This window comes from Pinus tabuliformis, chromosome 1_2, assembly GCF_031772625.1.
Source record: "Pinus tabuliformis cultivar Carrire ecotype Pingquan chromosome 1_2, CPIR1, whole genome shotgun sequence".
Classification (NCBI taxonomy): domain Eukaryota; kingdom Viridiplantae; phylum Streptophyta; class Pinopsida; order Pinales; family Pinaceae; genus Pinus; species Pinus tabuliformis.
Genome location: NC_142298.1, coordinates 1,260,227,610 through 1,260,246,573, shown reverse-complemented (window position 1 = coordinate 1,260,246,573; position 18,964 = coordinate 1,260,227,610).

Sequence of the window (18,964 nt, the reverse complement as noted above, 5' to 3'; positions counted from 1 at the left end):
CCAGAAGTGTCTCAACCCACGGTTCGTCCTCCTGATGAGTGCGAGTAATCTGGGAGGATATGACTGGAACCCAGGGGGCATGCGTCCTGGCCTGCTTCGGCAGGGAAGCTTTGGGTATAGGGTAGGTTTCCGCGGGAGAATATGACTAGTCCATACCCCGTCCATCTAGGAAGAGGGTTGTTCTAGAAAAAGATTCTTTTGTCAAAGTTATGTGAGGTGGCGGGATTATGTCACTCACCTTTGTCTATTTCGGTGGACATTACTAAGGAAGTGTTTTGTTTGAAAGATTAACGAGACAATCTTTGGGTAACCTGAAAGAGGTAAGCCTCTCTCGTTAAAACAAAAGTTTTGACGGAAAAGAAGTAGAGGTAACCTTGAAATTCTGTCTTATGCCTGGGGGCATGCAAACCTTTTGGAGTGCAAGCAAGGGGCGACTATTTATTTTTTAAATTTTTAGGTCCTCCCTTTAAACCTGTAGGTCTAACCCTTTAAACTCGTAGGATTAGTCGTTTCCGAACTTGCATAAAGAAAGGATGCGGAGCAAAGCTTAGTGAGATGAAGCTCCATAAAAAATAGCGATCTCCAATGAGACACTCTTATCATATGACTGGTATAAACGAGCAGTTTTAGCATAAAGTTCATGCTCGGTAAAAAATAAATGCAAGATCCGAGCAGTTTTAGCACATAGTTCATGCTCGTTAAAAAATGAACCCAACCCGGTAAATAACCATTGTGTATGTAACTTTATCAGCCATAAAAGCCTTGGTCGTGTTTGCACCGTCACCTCCACTTTTCATTTGGCCGATCGTTCACCTCCATATGATTGTTTACCCATTTTGAGGAACAGCTGCGAAGAGTGATTTCACCTAGCCATCCTTGTGACACTGTCGTGATTGGAAAATTCCAACCTGTACCTAGAATCAGCTGCTAACCCTGTTCATCACTCGTTCCTCAAAAGACGAGTCTGCTTTAAGCTCTTTTCAACTGACTCGTAAAACATGAAAAGATTGCCGAGTTTTGGCCTTCCAGCTCGTTAAAGCGACCGGAAGAGCTATCCCTCCTATAGATTTTAATCTTTTTGGACCTGAGGGATTATTGCACAAAAAGATCGAGCGCTTGTTTTGTTCGGCTCGTTAAAACTATCGAAAACTCATCCCTTCTGTATTGTTTTATACTTTTTTTGACTTAAGGGATTAGATGACGAAAAAGGACTTTTGGAGTTAACTTTATGTACCTTTTCAGACTCTCTAAAAATGAAAAGGACCGAGTTAGCGTTGTCGTTAGACTCGTTAAAATCACTAAATAGCGACAAACTTGTCTTTAGACGAGAACGAGTTTCACTATCGCTAGACTCATTAATACATAGCGATGGGCTTGCCTGAAGGGCAGGTTATAGAACAAGCATATGTTATCCTCCTCAAGCTTGAAAAAAATAAAGAGGTACTGGTCAGCAATGACTGGGGAAAAATTGGGAGAAAATCAAGAAAACTTTGATGGTAGCAGGTCGCTCTTGAACATGACACTTTTCCTCCGTACCACAATCGGGTTGGGTTGTTTCATTCACCGGTCACATCACCATGGTCTCGCCATACCATCCATACTTGGGGTAATGCTACCGATCCATCGCATCAGTGTCGACATATGTTCAAGAGAAGTCATTCAGAAAGAGTCAACCAAGTCCCATCCACTGCCATACATTATCCTTCATCCATTCATGACCGCCACCCTGAATCATATGTCACAGATTGTTTTCACCTCCACTAAAATCATTAGCTCCATTCCGTGTCACTGATGTGGGATTCATTAAGGCCCTCCTTTGACGGATCGCTTCTTGTCGACATCAGCTCATTATCCAAGAAGTTGATCTAGGAACAACCCCTTCAGTACTTTGAAGCTTGCATGCCTCAATGGCAAGTTTCTCACTTCCGGCGACAGGTATACATCAATGACCTTCGACCAGAAGATTTTGGTGGTGTTCGACGCCAAGTCCTTTATTCACACCACGTGAATTGTACTGCAGTACCTTGAGGGTCATTATCATTATCGGTGATTCCTCTCACGCTTGTTAACGGTTTACATCATTGAACGGTAATCAAGCGATGTCTTTCCATGTTCGACTTCCGTGCAATTCTCACATGGATCGACTTGTACTTAGAGTGAAGATCGAACGAGTTTGAAGACCCCGGATCTAGTTTCATCCATCCGGGCTACGATATATATTCAGGAAAAATAAAGACATTTGACATGTACATCATTGCAGCAGATGATCATCCTACTCAAAGGATGATAATTTCACCAAAATTATCAGTCTACCATCAGACGATCGTCTGTTCTATGTACAAAAATGAATTTATAAAGCTGAGCATGGGAATGCCCGCCTCAGCTAGATCATGAAAGCAGTATGAATCATAATGTATTGTATTGTATCTTATTACAGGTCTCCTCCCAGCAAATGGATGAACTTCGGACCCTCCCGGATAAAGCATTTCACCCGATAAACGACCTCATACTTTAGGGGGCAACTGTTATAGACATTTTTGTGCCTTACAGCATTGAGCATGAAATTTCCATAATCAAGGGATCCAAAGTCCTTAAACATGTTGTTCCTACCCTAGAGGAACAAGGCCAACAAACCACAGCAATTCATAGAAGTTCTCCACTTGAAACTGCTCAAAAACAAGTCAATTCAGGACCATGTCAACTGCTCCACTGAGCATCTGCGCTGAATTTCAACTGCTCCACTGTCTACCTGCGTTGGATGTCAACTCCAACAAAGGCTACCTGCGCTGAGCGAGTTTGGACAAGTGGCAGGCTCATTTCTCAAGGTGTCAATGCTCAGGAAGCTTCCAAAATGACACTTGCCGCAAGGAATTCGACTGGTGATGAGTAAGAGGTTCCAAATCTCCAAGTGGAAGCAAGAACTTCCAATTGGACTCAAGAACTGAGAGAGGGAGAGGACACTAGTCAGATCTCAAGCTGACTCATCCTCTCTCCAAAATAACTATATATAGATCTCTCCTCCATGAGATCTAGAGGCTGGAATTTTGTTATTGCAAAGAATTGTTGTTGGTTTGAGACTGGAATCATTGGGTGCTTAATGCTTTGAAGGGTGGTGAAGATAGGAATTCCATTCTGCTGGGAAGGAGATGCTGGATTGGAGCCCTCTGGGTTGTATCTCTTCCTGAACCTTGTTATCAATCAATAAAGCTATCTTGGTTTTCTCCTATATACTGGTGTATTTGTATGATTGCATTAGTGTATTTGATTTACTTCTAATCCTGAATCATTTATGAATATGAATATTTGCCTTTGTGTTGTGTTCTTCTCTTGTCGCAAGTAGCTGTTCTCTTGTCGCAGGTAGCTGTTCTCTTGTGATCTCGTGGGAATCAAGTAGCTGTTCTCTTGGACGAGCGAGGAGGCAAGTAGCTGTGAACACCCAAAGAGAAGAGGATCTAGATCGAGGGACAAACGGAAGACAACGGTAAGTCTATTGATCTCTCCTCTTTCACATTTCATAAAGGAAGAAACCAGAATAGCTATATCTGTTTGTTGCTAAGGCACTGTCACACCTTAGGTGGATAGGATCGTCCTGCATAGGCATTTTTCCCCACAACAAAACTGTTAACAAGTGTGAGAGAAACCACCAGTGATGTCAATGGCTCTCAAAGTACCCAGTACAATCCATGAGATGCGAATAAATGTGTTGATGTCGAACATGTCACGGAATCATTTGATCGAAGGTCAATGATGCAACATGTCGTCAAAGGTGAGAAACCTGCCATTGAGGCATGCAGATCTCAAGGTACTGACGATTTCTAGATCATCTTTCTAGATAATGAGCTGAAGTCGATAGAAAGCGATCCGTCGCAGGCAAGCCCACAACACGAAATCATAGATCAAGTTGAAGAAATTTAGTTGCAAGGACTGACTCAGGAATGGTCAAGATGAATGACAGATATTTTGCAGATGAATGGCTTATTGACAGTGACCTCTTGAACACATAACGACACGACAGATGACTTGGTGACAATTTACCCAAAGTTAATACCCAGAAAACGGCTGAAGACTTTCAATGTGGTTTGATCAACTGTTAGGCAAAGGATGTCCCAACCCAGATGAATAAAAGTGTCGTGTTCAAGAGTGGTTACAAAGTATGACAAACAGGCTCATTTTTCTCTCTTTTCCCCCACCATTTTTGGTAAGTACCTCTTTATTTTTTACAAGCTTGAGGAGGATAACATTTGCTTGATTATAAGCTCATCCTTCAGATGAGTCCAACTTAGTTTAAATTCGAACCCTAAGAAGGAGTGGTTCGTTCCTGTTTGTAATTGAACAGGTCCTTTACTGTGAAATTTTAACGAGTCCAGTATAGGAGAAACTCAACGTTTTTCAATTTTAGAGAGTCTGAAAAAACTTAAGAAATCTCCAGGGTTGACCTTTTTCGTAAATTTGTGTCTCCCAAGCCCGAAAAAGTATAAAATAATACTTGAGAGAACCGCTTGATCTTTTACGATGAAGGAGTACTTTTCGTCATTAGTGCCCTTGACCCGAAAAAGTAAAAAAGCGATCAATGACACGTCGTTTTATAACCATTATCGAATTTGAAACGACAAAAATCCGGCAATCTTTTCATGTTTTTACGGTCAGAAAAGAGCTGTAAGTGGACCATCTTTTAATTCCGTTTTAATGAGTTTAAAAGAAAAACTCGGCGATCTTTTCATGTTTTAGGAGTCAGAAAAGAGCTTAAAGGTGACTCTAAATGTTTTTTCGTCGAAAATGATAGATTTCGCCTAAATAATCCGTTATCCTGAACAAAAACGCAAACATTACTCATACCTGTTTGAAATGGATAAAAATGTCGCAAAAATACCTTTCCAAAGTGAAACATAAACAAATTTTCAATTTATTTACTCAAAAAACTTATAAAAAGGGCCTTCGTCAATTCATTTTTACCGTTTGAGTTTTGGGTGAGAAAATAGTGCTTTTGTTTAGAAAACTTCCCGTGAAGATTTCAGAAAATCCAACCGTCGAAATTGAACGCCGTCTTCTCCAGGTAATCCACATCATCTTACTCTTCATTTTTAACCGTTTCAATTTTTGTTTTAGTCATTCATTTCATTTTTTGGGAGCGTTTTTAGGCTTAAAACCCGTGCGCGGGGGCCCGCAGGTTTACCACTGCTGGCCTGTGGACCCCGACTTTTTTTCCATTGGGAAAAGTCAGGGGTCCGCACCTTCCATGTAGACAAGGTGCGGTTCCACGCACTATGTCTAACCCGGAGGGTGCGGTCCCCGTCGCAAGGGTTTTTAACCCAAAAATTCTCAAAATTGGACCAAACAAAATAATTTATAACATTTTAATTTATCTTTTTACTTGATGCAGAGAGTACATCATGCTAGATTGGCGTGAACGAGAGCATGAGGACGTGGATGCTACCGCATGGAACCATCAACCTTCACTTGATGCTTTGAGGGCGTGCGACATGTACAAATTCTGGGCCATTCCTGGCACGAGGGCTTAGGTGGATTTCTTACAGTGGCTGGTTGACAGATGGAGCATATAGGACCAGTGCTTCTTCATTGGTGGCCACCAGCTCAAAATCGAGCCGGCGGACATATATTTCTTGACTGGTTTGCCTAAGAGAGGTAAAGACTTGACTCTGTTTGGGGCTAGGCCAGGTGGCCAGTCTGTTGATAGCCTCCGGCTAGAGTTTTGCAACAGCCAGGCTAGAGACAAAGGGATAGACATAAAAACCATATCCCGTCCTAAACTCATGGTGATTGCGTTTACTGTTACCAGACTTTGCAGGGCTACCGCATTACATATTGCCATCAAATCCCAGATGCGTATGGCAGTTGATTGCTTTTGAGGCACCATCTTCAACTGGTGCGATGATGTGTTGGCCAATCTGAAAGGCCAACTGACCAGGGCCAAAAAAAGACAACTAAAGACCTTTGGTTATCGGGCTTTGGTTGTGATTTTTGGCCTGGAGAGGGTTCCCATGTTGATCCCGCAGCACCTTACTGTTGGAGCTGGGCTTCCTCGAGAGCCCAAACTGATGCGATGGGTCGCAGTTATGGCCCGTCACCCGGACGAGAGGACAGAGGTTGCTCGATTCAAACCTGAGTATTTCCAATGGTTGGAAAACCAGGTCTTTTCTATTCAGGACTTCCCTTATGCTGGGGCAGATTTTCGTGGCGACCCAGACATGGCTCTTCCACCAAGAGAGCAGTGGGATGACTCAGGTAAAATCATTTTCAACATTTTTCCTATTTTAATTTCTTTTATTATTTTTCATCGTCTCAAAACTGATAGCAAAAGTTTCAAATGCAGATGTGGGTCCACAACAACTAGCCGCTCTACGACCTTATGAGATGAAACAACTGGTTGCAGCCGTGCCAGCCCCACAGGACGAATCAGCAGAGATTTTGGCCAAGTTGGAGGGTCATCTAGAGCGCTTGACAGGAGATATTCCGGAGACCACTATAGATGACATTCCTCGTCGACTTCAGTGCTATGTGATTGGGGTCCCAGGACCTTTTAGGAGGTTCCTTTGCAAGGTGGCCCGTGCAGTGGTTTCTTATCGAGATCATCACTAGTGATAGGATGATCGCCTATTGTGGGCACATATGACATTTTTGTTTTTTGTACTTATCATTTTTGCCGATCATAAGGTGTTTTTTCAACCTATGAATGAGGACGATGTATTTTTTGACACACTCCTATATATATATATATATATATATATATATATATATATATATATATCACTATTACCGACTTACCTTGTAAATCATGTTATGGAATGGTTTTAAATTTACATGTATGATTATTGCAAATGTCTATTTAACATTCGAGAAGCAATTGCATCTGCTAATGTATTTAAAGATCTTGGAATATGTTGATATTCAATATAATCAAATTCACGTTCCAAGAGACGCACTCTCAAAAATAATCTTAATAACACTGGATTTATAATGGAATACACTCTATTAAGTTGTAATACAACGAGTTCATAATCTAACCTCACTATCAAAATCTGAATCCCAAATGAAATAGATTCAGATAATAACTCAATCACTGCACTATACTCGGCAATGTTGTTCGTTGTTTGACCGAGGCTTACCCCATGCATAGATACTAACTCGTCAGAGGGCGAACAGATAACCCAAGTTGCGGAAGAAATGTTCTATGTATTACGACAAGCACCATCAACGAAACCAATGTATGTTTGGAGAGGCATAGACATCTGCAATATCAAGAGTAAAACCAAGATAAGCAAGAATAATGAGGAAAAAAACACTCTCTAAGCTAAGCACATTGTTTAAACTAAAACACACCAGCTAGAAAGAAAAACTATCCTAAGTAAAAATCTCCATACCCATTCTTTAAGCATAATACCTCTTCAAGTAAAGACCATTTCTAGGTTTACCCAAAGAGTCCCCGTCAAAGTCTACCAATTCATAGGCCCCTTTTGCTAGCTTTCGCTTGACAACATAGGGACCATGCCACATAGGAACGAATTTTCCAACGCCTAATTTATCATTAGCTTGATCGTAAACTAAGACTAGATCTCCTTCTGAAAAATTTCGAGGGGTCACATTTCGATCATACTGAGCTTTCATGCGTTTTGCGTGAGTCTCGATCGCCAATGCAGCATCACATCGATTCTCATCTAATTGAGCCAAGTATAACAAACAATTTTCCTCTTCGAAAGTGGCTGGAAGTAACTCGATGGCCATTTGTAGTGACGGGATTTCGCATTCAATGGGTAACACAACTTCCAAACCATAGACTAGTTGGAAAGGAGTGAACCCTGTTGATGTTTTTACTGAAGTTCGGTACGCCCAAAGCGCTGAAAATAGCATGTTATGCCAATTCGACCGATGAATCCCAATGATTCGTCGGATCATGATGACTAAAACTTTGTTGATGGATTCAACCAGACCATTAGCTTGTGGATAATAAGGAGTTGAACTATCGTGATGCAAACCAAGCTGGCCTGTAAGTTCGATCATCATAACGTTTCGAAAATGACGCCCATGATCAGTGATTATCGCTTGCAGGACACCAAACCTAGCAATTATATGATTGAACACGAAAATTGCAGTTGTCTTGCCGTCTACCTCAAATGTAGGCATCGCCTCGGCCCACTTGGTAAAATAATCTACCGCAAGGATGATATATGCATGCCCCCCAGCCGAGTGAGGGTTACATGTAATAAAATCGATACCCCATTTGGCAAAAGGACCAACGGAAATTATAGGGTGGAGAAGAGTAGGTGGAGCGCGCATCTTTCGATCAAAAATTTGGCAGTTGTGGCATTTTCGGACCGCCGTAATACAATCTTTAAATAAAGAAGACCAGAAGTAGCTAGTGCGCAATATCTTTTGGGCTGTGGCATACCCAGACATATGACTTCCACACGCTCCAGAGTGACAGTCATTTAGAACCCTTTCAGCTTCTTCATGGGTTAAGCAACGTTGAAAAACAGAGTCTGCCCCACGGCGATAAAGAGTATCTCCAATAATCTTGTATTGTTGGGACTGGAATCGTATTTTCCGACGTTCTGACCTTGATATTTCTGGCCGAAAGGATTGGGTCTGGAGATAAACGATGATATCCCCATACCACGGATCTAAAGTACTGATTAGAAACAAGGATTCGTCCGCAATGGGCTCCTCCGCCACAGTTTCCGTATCAGTACGCAGGAAATCACACATTAACTCTGCAAAGACTAAAGATTTCTTAGACTTAGATTTCTCAAATTCCAAGTCGAACTCCTGCAGGATAACAATCCATTTAGAGTACTTGCCCCCTAGCAATTGCTTGGTCAAAATGTAGATCATAGGGTTGCAATCCGAAATTACTGTAGTTTTACGTAGTAAAATGTAGTGACGAAAACGTTGGACAGCTTGAACGGCTGCTAATGCCAATTTCTCCACATGTGAGTATTTTAGCTCAGTTGAATTTAAAGTTCGACTAAGGTAATATATCACATGCTCAGTTCCGAATTCATCTTCCTTAACTAAGACCATTCCAATGGTGGAATGAGAGGTGGCAAGGTACAAGAAGTAATCTTGGTTGTAGTTGGGAGGATGCAATAACAGTGCATGGGTCAACGCGTGTTTGAGTGCATCAAAAGATTTCTGAGCTATCTCATCCCAATAGAATGGAGTATTCTGTTTCAACAACCGGGTAAAACCCTTTGTAACCTCGACGTAGTTAGGGATGAATTGTCGTAAAAAGTTTGCTTTCCCTTGCAAACTTTGGAGTTGGCGAAGACTCGAAGGAGGAGGAAATTCGACGATAGCTTCGACCTTCGAGGGATTGACGCGAATGTCGGCTTTCGAAACTACAAACCCCAGAAATCGACCCATTTCTATACAGAAGACACATTTTTATGGGTTCAACCGAATCTGATAATGCCTACACCTCATAAAGATTGCTCGTAAATGGATGAGGTGATCAGCTCGATGTAATGAATGAGCAGGCAAGTCATCGAGATACGGCTGCACAATGTGCTTGATGTCATGAAACGCATAAGACATGGCCCTTTAAAAAGTTGCTCCGGCATTCTTGAGCCCAAAAGGTAACTTGCAATAAGAAAATGTCCCCCATGGACAAATGAAAGCCGTTTTTGGTTGATCGGCAGGTAGAATATTGATTTGATTGTATCCGGAAAAACCATCTATGAAGGAGAATATTTCGCTGCCAGCACAATCATCAATGATTTGATCGATATAGGGAGTTGGGTAATTGTCCTTTGGACAGGCCCGATTAATGTCCCTATAATCGATACATATTCTTATTGTTCCCTGCCTTTTGTTAACCGGAACAATATTCGATAACCGATCCGTTAACGGGATCGGATAAATGAAACCTGCTTTGAGTAATTTTTCAACTTCTGCCTTAATTGCAGCAGCTTTTCTTGGGTGAATCTGATGCAAACGTTGCCGGACGGGTTTAGTGTCCGGGTAAGTCTTGATCTCATGAACAACAATTGCGGGATCAATTCCTGGCATTTCCTCATAGGACCAGGCAAACACGTCGCGAAATTCTTGAAATAGGGCCTTATATATCTGAATTTCGTCATCTGTACACGAGGCACCTATATGAATGTTCTCAACAATTCCAAGCTTAACCGAAATGTCAATACGAATAGTTCGATAGATGTTTCCCAAATTTAACTCTGAATCGAGATGTTTCATTGGATTCTGAGGTTCCTTGACATATTCAGTCGTAAAAATTGATGAGAAATTATCTTCAAAACGATCATTCTCGGGTAAAAACGAAGATCTGTGATGGAGATCTTCCCATGGTAAATCATCTACACATAGGATTTCACGAATTTGCTCATTAGAGTGAACAAGTTCAGAAAACGTGATTAAATCCGAGCTTGATGTGAAAAGTGATTCCTCACGAACCACATTCATGAAGTCAATTTCGGTTGAAGATGGGTCGGTAAACGATTGCACGGCCTCATACGCAATTTCATATGGACTCAAAGGCATGACATCACCAAATGAGTCTATCTCAGATTCAGAAGGAATGATCCAAGGATCATCATAAACAATGGTGTCTGACGTAATCATATGAATAGTTGCAAATGAAGACGATGCGTTGATTGAAGGAAAAGGAAAAGTTCCCAGTAAATCGACATCTTTAACTAATCCTACTCCAACATCCTTATACGGGATAGTCGTTTTACCGACATGCTGAATGCTTTCAGAAGAGGCTGGGTCGGATGAAAAGTAAGCCAGCGGTCTATTGTTACAATCTTTCCATTATGAGGAAACTTTATAACCCAAAAGACCGATGAAATGACCGCTGTCATAGCGTAAGACCAATTTCGACCCAAAAGAAGGTTGTAATCTAGAGGGGCATCAACCACCTCCACATCTAGATTAACGGTTTTTCCTTCAACCCCTATAGGCAAATCCTGTAGAATACCAAAAGGATGAAACCCATGGCCATCAAAGGCCTTTAGAATCGTCGGGGATTGATTTAGCGAAGGAGAACAAAGCGATCTCCAACACTGTATCGACATAATACACGTTGAGACTCCCTCATCAATCACACTCCGATGAATAGGCCTATTTTTTACTATCACTGGGATCTGGAAAGCCATTTGATGAGGCAAACGCGGTGTACTATTTTCTAGATTGAAAATTATTAGGTTCGAGTCCTGAACATCAACAACTCCTATAGCCGACAAAAGTAATTTACGTTGTGCTGGACATGATTGTAGCACTTCCAAAGCCGACATTGCTGAGGGTGAAACAGCTAAATCCTCAACAATGTTATAGTTCTGAGTCGCTCTCGCATGTGGATTGAAAGCTGACTTTCGAAGTATACCCTTGGCGGGCGGTTTGATTACCAAGTCTGGATTAGGTTTCTCGATCTATAGTGGATCGAAACCGGGAGCTGAGGTTGATGGATTAGAATGAGAAGATTCTGCTTCTTTACCATCAACAAGACTTTTACTACCATAATCTTGCAATCGAGTCGCAATCCAAACATGGGACATCATCAGTATGGGTTCTTCATTGGCACTCGAGGAAGAACCTATCATCTTACTGTCTTGAGCTAGAAAAGGATCCTTCAAAATAGCAGGAGTTTGGGAACCTTTGACAATCTTCGCAACCTCTGCACGATGAGGGAAGTCTCTTGTAAAAAGTTCATCGTCACAAATGAGACAAGGATAACAAGGTTTGCGCTTTTCATCATTGGATTCCGATTTTTTAGGTTTCTTCTTTGAATTTTTGTCCGTTTTATTCTTCTTCTTTCCTTTCTTCTTCCCGCCGGATTTTGATTTGGCTGTAGATGACTCTACAACGTGAATATCGGCAGAAATCTCTGCAGAAGAATCTCCTGTTGGGGAATCAGGCAAGGTTATGATATGAGAATAATTCTTGGAAGATTTCTTCTTAATTTTAGTGTTAACCGTACCAATCATACCATCGGCGGCATGAGATCCCGAAGGAGCTGCAGCGATTTGATTTTGCTTGGGAAGATCGAGGATTTTCTCGTGTAACGTACCTGACTGAGTATAGACCAAGTCAAGGTACTGTACTTGAGAAATTACTTGCTCCTCAGTAACAACTCCGGCTTTTAGCTACATCTTCAGTGATCTTTGGCAACAAGGATTTTACAAACCACTCAGCCAAGATCTGATCCGGAATAAAAACCTTCACTAAACGCTGTCGACGTCTCCACTCATGAATATGATCTGAAATGTAAGTGGATGTCGATTGTTTTAACGAAGTTAACAATTCCTTGCCATTGTCATATCGGACTAGCAACTGAAAATGAGTTAAAAACGAGGTAGCTAACTGACTAAAATTATAAAAAGTGCCTCGCGGTAACTCAATGTACCACTTGGCCACGAGACCAATTAGAGTGCATTGGAAAAGTCTAAGACGGATTGAATCATCTGAAATGGAGTTAGACACACACCAGAGGTGGTAAGTCATCACATGGTTTGACGGGTCCTCTCCTAATTTACCTTTGAACTTAGGAATGTCACTGGGCAACTTATTCGGCATTGGCGGCCAAAACAGAAGATAATTAATGGGATCATTCGTTAGGCACGACAAGTCAGGTAAGTCCAAAGTTGCGATAAACGTAACTGACGATTAGGGTCCCTAAAACTCTAGGTCATGAGACTAGCCCCAGGAGGAGGATATCCAGGATAACTAGAAATAGGAATTGCATTTGGGATATTGTATCCTCCCAGAAAACCAGGATTAACCAGACTGTACTGGGGTTGCTAAGGTTGTTGATAAGTGTACCCAAGGTATGGTTGATACTGATAGACTGGCTGTTGCACAGCTGGACCGAATTGGTACTGTCCCTGTTACGGTTGATAAGTAAATTATGGCTGACTTGTGACAACCGTACTTGAACCAGGTTGTCCTACAGGCATCTGAACCGAAGTTTGAATCGTAGATCCAGACGGTGGTAAAGATGTCTGAGGAGTAGATACAGGAATAGTAGAAACCGGAGCTGTCGATACTCCAGAAGTAGCTGGGGTATATTGAACAGATGTTGCGGCAGTTGTAGCAGTCGTTTGAGGCGGAGTACGAGGCATACTAGGCCCAGGCTGAGAAACTAACGAAGGTGCAGAAGTTTGAATGTTAAACTGGATTGGTTGCTGGGGTGTACCAGAAACTAAGGGTTGTCCAGTTTGAGATGACAACTGTACATTTGGATACAACACCTGTTGAGTTTGCGATGGATCCCACACTATATTCATTCCGGGGTACTGACCCATAACAGGTTAAGAATATTGAGGACCATAACCGGGTTGAGGGTAGGATTGATAATTTAAAGGTACATTTCCTGTTCCTTGAACATACGTTTGACTGGAGGGTGGTTGGAAACCTTGGTTCGAGTACTGACCTTGGGGTTGATACCCTTGAGGCACGTACTGATACTGGGGTTGACCTTGAGGTATAAATTGATACTGGGGTTGACCTTGGGGTACATATTGAGTCTGGGGTTGACCTTGAGGAACGTACTGTCCTGTAGGTATGTACTGTCCTTGAGGTTGCCCCCCAGATGCAAATTGGGTACCTTGAGGTTGCCCCCCAGGCGATAATTGAGAGTGACCCCCAGGCGGTAACTCGCCACCTTGAGGTTGAGGATTGGGAATAGAACTTGACATCATGAGAATGTCTTCTACGCTCAACGACTTAGTACCATTGCTTCGAGTTAATAACCCTTTCTCAATGGGTTGAGGAGATTCTCCCAAAAAAGTACCAGAAAGTGACTGATACCCAGAGGGAACAGAAGGACCGCCATACAATAAGGATTCAGGCGATTGAGTAAACATGGATGACTGCCTTGACATATTTAACGGAGGATAATAACCTCTAGGTGTTGGGTGATAAGGAACGTGAGGTGGTGAAAAACTTAACCCTGGGTTTTCTAAAAAATTAGTCAAAGAAAGATACCAAGTACTGCTCCTAGGCGGACTGTAAAAAATTGATTCACGCTCCTTTAGTTCAATAACAGGTTGATTTTCAGGGATAGGGATGCCTACTTCTTCTTCCGGAGTAGCAAGTTCTTCAATAGCTATAAGTCCAGAAGGAAGATCTTAGGTGATTACTCTTTCTACCCTAGATGAACCAAGACTGCTAGAAGCTGGAGAAACAAATCCCGATGTCGGAGTAGCAGCAAATTCACTTTCAGGCTCGAATATTTCATGTTCCTCACCTATATCACTAGTAGATGAAAAGCTACCAGTAACTTCGGAAACAGACACTGACTGCGGATTGTAATCTGCTACTAATGCTTGAAAATCAGGATGTACTATCAAAGAAGATTCTCCTTCTTCAGGTGACCCAACTCTACTATCTCTAGGAGTTACGAGGACTTTCAAGCCTTCAAGCTGGCTCGGTGAAAACTCAGGAGGTTGGCCCCGAAGTCTACGGGACTTCCTCGGTAATTCAGCCACGGTTAAAATCTTTTAACTACTTCACACGCAAACAAAGTAAAATTTCAATGAAAACCAGCTAAAGCCTCTAAAGAACCAAACAAATTTGAATCACACGCCTAAAGAATCTAGGAGATCAAACACACACAAACAGTACCTTTCCGTACTGAAAACACTAGTTGGTGATGAAATCCAACGTCGCAGAGTTCAATACAGAAATGGCGGTTGGAACAGTTACCCCGGCAACCTGCTTAATGAATAGACTAGCACAAGTTCCTCCACTTAACCGTCTCGAGTGAAGAGAACCCCCCAGAAAATCCAAGTGAGTCTAGCCGACATCTGCTCCAGGTACAGTGGGATATTCCCACCACTGTCATCTTAGGAAGAATCCTAAAGAATATGGCCACTAAGGTTACCAACTGAAACAAATATACCTGGGGGAACAGTCTACGATCCGATATGCACGCAAGGGCAGAGTAGCAAGCTCAATCCCCTTGAAGGCTCCTTGACATAATCCAAGGTTTACCAACAAGTGACCCCAGGCTCCTCGACAATGGTTAATCCGAGGTTTACCGTTTTTAATACGTGAATATCTGGCATCGTTCCCAATGAGGAAGGATTGATTCCCACACTGGTTCGGACACGATCTCGTGCTTCTCCTTTAAGAGGAGCTTTCCCAGAGCATAAATGCAACAATTGGATTTCCTCCATACCACAAGATATAGCTACTTGTTTGTTTTTACTGTCTTGGAGAGTTAATTACTCTCCTACTCCAAGACACTAGCCTATGCTAAGTTGGTGTATCAGAGCCCTAGAAATAAAAATGTTACTAGATGAATTTTACTTTAAGCGTTATTTTTTATTGGTTTTTGTTTAAGTCAAAAGGTGCGGAGATGAAACTCGTGGTATGAAGACTCAACTCAAAATCACTAAAAATGCACCTAAGATGATTTAAACAATCTTTTTCTCTTCGATGAACTTCTAAACTAAGAGAGAGTTTGAGAATGCAAATACTTTTGTAAACACAAATCTTTCTTAATCAAACAAATTAAAAGAAGAGCTTTTGTCCTTTCCAATGCACTCAAAACGAGACAACTAGTTATTTCACAAAAATTTCCCTTTTCGTTTCAAAGCACTCAAACACTACAAAAAACAAAATTTTTCCAAAAGAGATTTTTTATTTTTATAAAACACTCAAAACTATGGAAATGACTAACTTTGAGATCTATAAACTATAAAAACCTATTTGAAGTCAAAGCCTACAAGATGTCTTTTTTAAGGATGTTTTACTTAGCTAGATGTAAGCTAAGGACCAATTTATGCAGAATCACAAATCAGTCAAGAACAACCAATTTTGTTTTCCTTTTGAAAATGAAAATCCAAACTTTTAAACACAAGCTTTTCGAAGTTTTGTAAAGAGAAAACTCAAAGCGGATTCCTCAACAAGGGGAGATTTCATAAATGGTCAGACTCATAAGAAGGCTAGTAGACACCAAGGTGATCTGAAGTCCCTATAGCTTCTAAGCTCAGAGCCACTACACAACCAAAATGAAAAACAAGCCCAACAAGCAAAACCCTTAGGAATTTCACCTAAAACCCTAACACTAATGAAATCAACCTAAGGAAAGCTTCTGACAAGTTATATGCAAGTCTGGGCAGTGGATAACAATTTCTAAAAAAAAACTAAGCTGACTAACAGAGGAAATCTTAGGTTTTCCAAAATTTTGACAGGGTCCGCAGGCCCACAGTTAACACAGGTGCGGTCCCGCTCTGTGCTAAAAGCAAAGATGCGGATAGGTATGCACTGTGTCAAAAGGCTAGGGTGCGGTCCTCTCCCAAAGTTATGAAAAATGAAAAATAACCATGGATCTACAAACTCTACCCAATTTTGCACACAACAAGCCAAAAACAGAAACAAAATCACAGTTTCTTAGGTCAAAGCAAAAACAAGGAAAAAATCAAGCTCCCCAGTATGGTCGCCATTTTGTCACACGGAATAAGTCGATCTTGCAGACAAGATAGACCTTCCTAGGATCTAAAGAAGACCTAATGACAAGCAAACCAACCAGACACTATCTTTCTCTAAATATGCTTTAATAAACAAAGGCAAACAAGTGTTTTTAGGGCCTACCTTAGGTCCAACGCAAGTTTGTGGATGCCCTCGCTCCTTCGATCCAAATGAATTCCTTTGTTGTGAATCTGTAAACACAAACAAGCAGACAAATTAAATATCACCTGAAAAGCCAATATCATAAAACATATTTAACATGAAAGTCAAGGAGTTCATGAAACAAATGACATGAGATACTTGTTGAGAAAAATGAGTTTGATTGTATTAATTCAAAAGAAGAAGAAATTTACAACCTGTGCCTTGACGCTGTACAAGCTCCTCCCAGGGTCCAGCAAGAAGTCTCCTCTACTTTGACAAGTTTCACTCACTTCCCAATGAAGCCAAAAAGGTATGTGATCTCTCCTCTTAGGCTCAACTAGGAAGTCTTAATTTCACCAGCATTTACCCTAAAAAATGTTCAGCTTCTAACCTCCCCAGCAACCAGCCCAATGCCTGAATTTATAGTGCAATGGAGGGAGGTTACTAGGTCCTCCTTCAAAGGGATAAAGCCCTCTTTCAAAGGGATAGCTCCTCTCATCAAGGGATTAGCTCCTTCTCTTTTGGGATGCATGAACCACCTAAGAGCGGCAAATCCACGTCAAAATTCCTTCTAGAATCATCTAGAATTAACCCAAAGTGAGTTTTTTATAATAAACTTGCGCCTTTTTTACTTTCACAGGGGTCTGCACCCACACCTTTATGGACAGAGCGGGCAGGGCCACAGTTTTTGTAAACAGAAGGTGCAGGACCGCAGGTAACAGTGAGAGAAAGTGCGGAACCAGAGTTTCATTGATTTTCAATGTCTTTCTCCCATTTTCAAAGCTTGACTTGAAGAGCTGAGGTCTGAGACTTGCTTAGGAGGACAGTACAAGTGATGATAGACCCATACTGACTGCAAATAATCATGGTGATGATATTTTCGTGTAACAGCTGCCAAAGCTAACTTTTCGACATATTAATACTTAATTTCTGTATCGTTGAGATTATGACTCAGGTAATAAATAAGATGTTCAATTCCACTTTCTTCTTGAACTAAAACCATATCAATGATTGTATCTGCAGCGGCGAGATATAGGTAATAGTATTTTTGATAGTTTGGGGCGTACATTAATGATGCTCTAATTAGGGAATCTTTGAGAGCATCAAAGGAAGCTTGCGCAACCTGATCCCAATGGAAGGGTACCTCTTTCTTCAATAGACATGTAAAACCTTTAGCCAACTCAACATAGTTTGGAATGAACCTGCTCAGAAAGTTTGCCTTCCCTTGAAGTCTTTGTAACTATAACAAGTTCGAAGGTGGAGGCAAGTCAAGGATAGCCTAAACCTTAATTGGGTCAAGTCGAATTCCATCTTTTGAGACTACGAATCCAAGCAATTGACCAAAGCCAACAAAAAACGCACACTTGTGTGGATTGAGTCTTATCTTGTAGTGTTGACACCGTAAAAATATTGCTCTCAAATGTTGTGGGTGATCAAACTGCTTTCGTGAATGAGCAGGTAAATCATTAAGATAAGGTTGAAAAATGTGCTTGATTTCATGGAAGGCATAATTCATTGCCCTATGAAATGTAGCCCCTGCATTCTTAAAACCAAAATGTAACTTTTGATAGGTGAATGTGCCCCAAGGACATATAAAAGCTGTTTTAGATTGGTCCTATGGGCGGATATTGATTTTATTGTAGCCAGAGAATCCATCCATGAACGAAAAGACTTCACATCCGGCACTTTCGTCAATAATCTGGTCAATAAAGGGTGTAGGATAATTATCTTTTGGACATGCTTGATTTACATCCCTATAATCGACGCACACTCAAATTGTCCCTTGTTTTTTCATCACTAGAACAATGTTTGATACCCAGTCGGTAAGAGGTACAGGAAAAATAAAGCTAGCACGCAAAAGTTTTTCAACCTATGCTTTAATGGTAGCAGCTTTCTTAGGATGCACAGGTCGAAGCCGCTGTCGTACTGGCTTGACATTAGGGTACATTTTAATCTCATGTTCAACAATACTTGAGTCAATTCCTGGCATCTCCTCATAAGACCATGCAAAAATATCTCTAAATTCACGAAACAGAGCATAGTAATTATCAAGTTCCAATGGAGAGCAAGATTCTCCGACATGAATGTTCTCTAGAATATTAGGCTTGGTTGAAATGTTTATAGAAATTGTTTCTTGTATGTTTGACAAATTACGCTCAAAATCTACAATTTCTATTCTAACAGAATTCGACGAGAAATCAACAATTGATGGGTGTTTTAACTCGTTTGAATAATCTTTATTGTCATCTGGAAGATTGGAACGATGATGATAATTGCCCCATGGTTCCTCTCTTATCATCATTGATTGGATAATTCCTTCATCCGTAGAATGTATACGTGAAAAAGGATCCGAAGAGGTACCATATTCTAACGACCT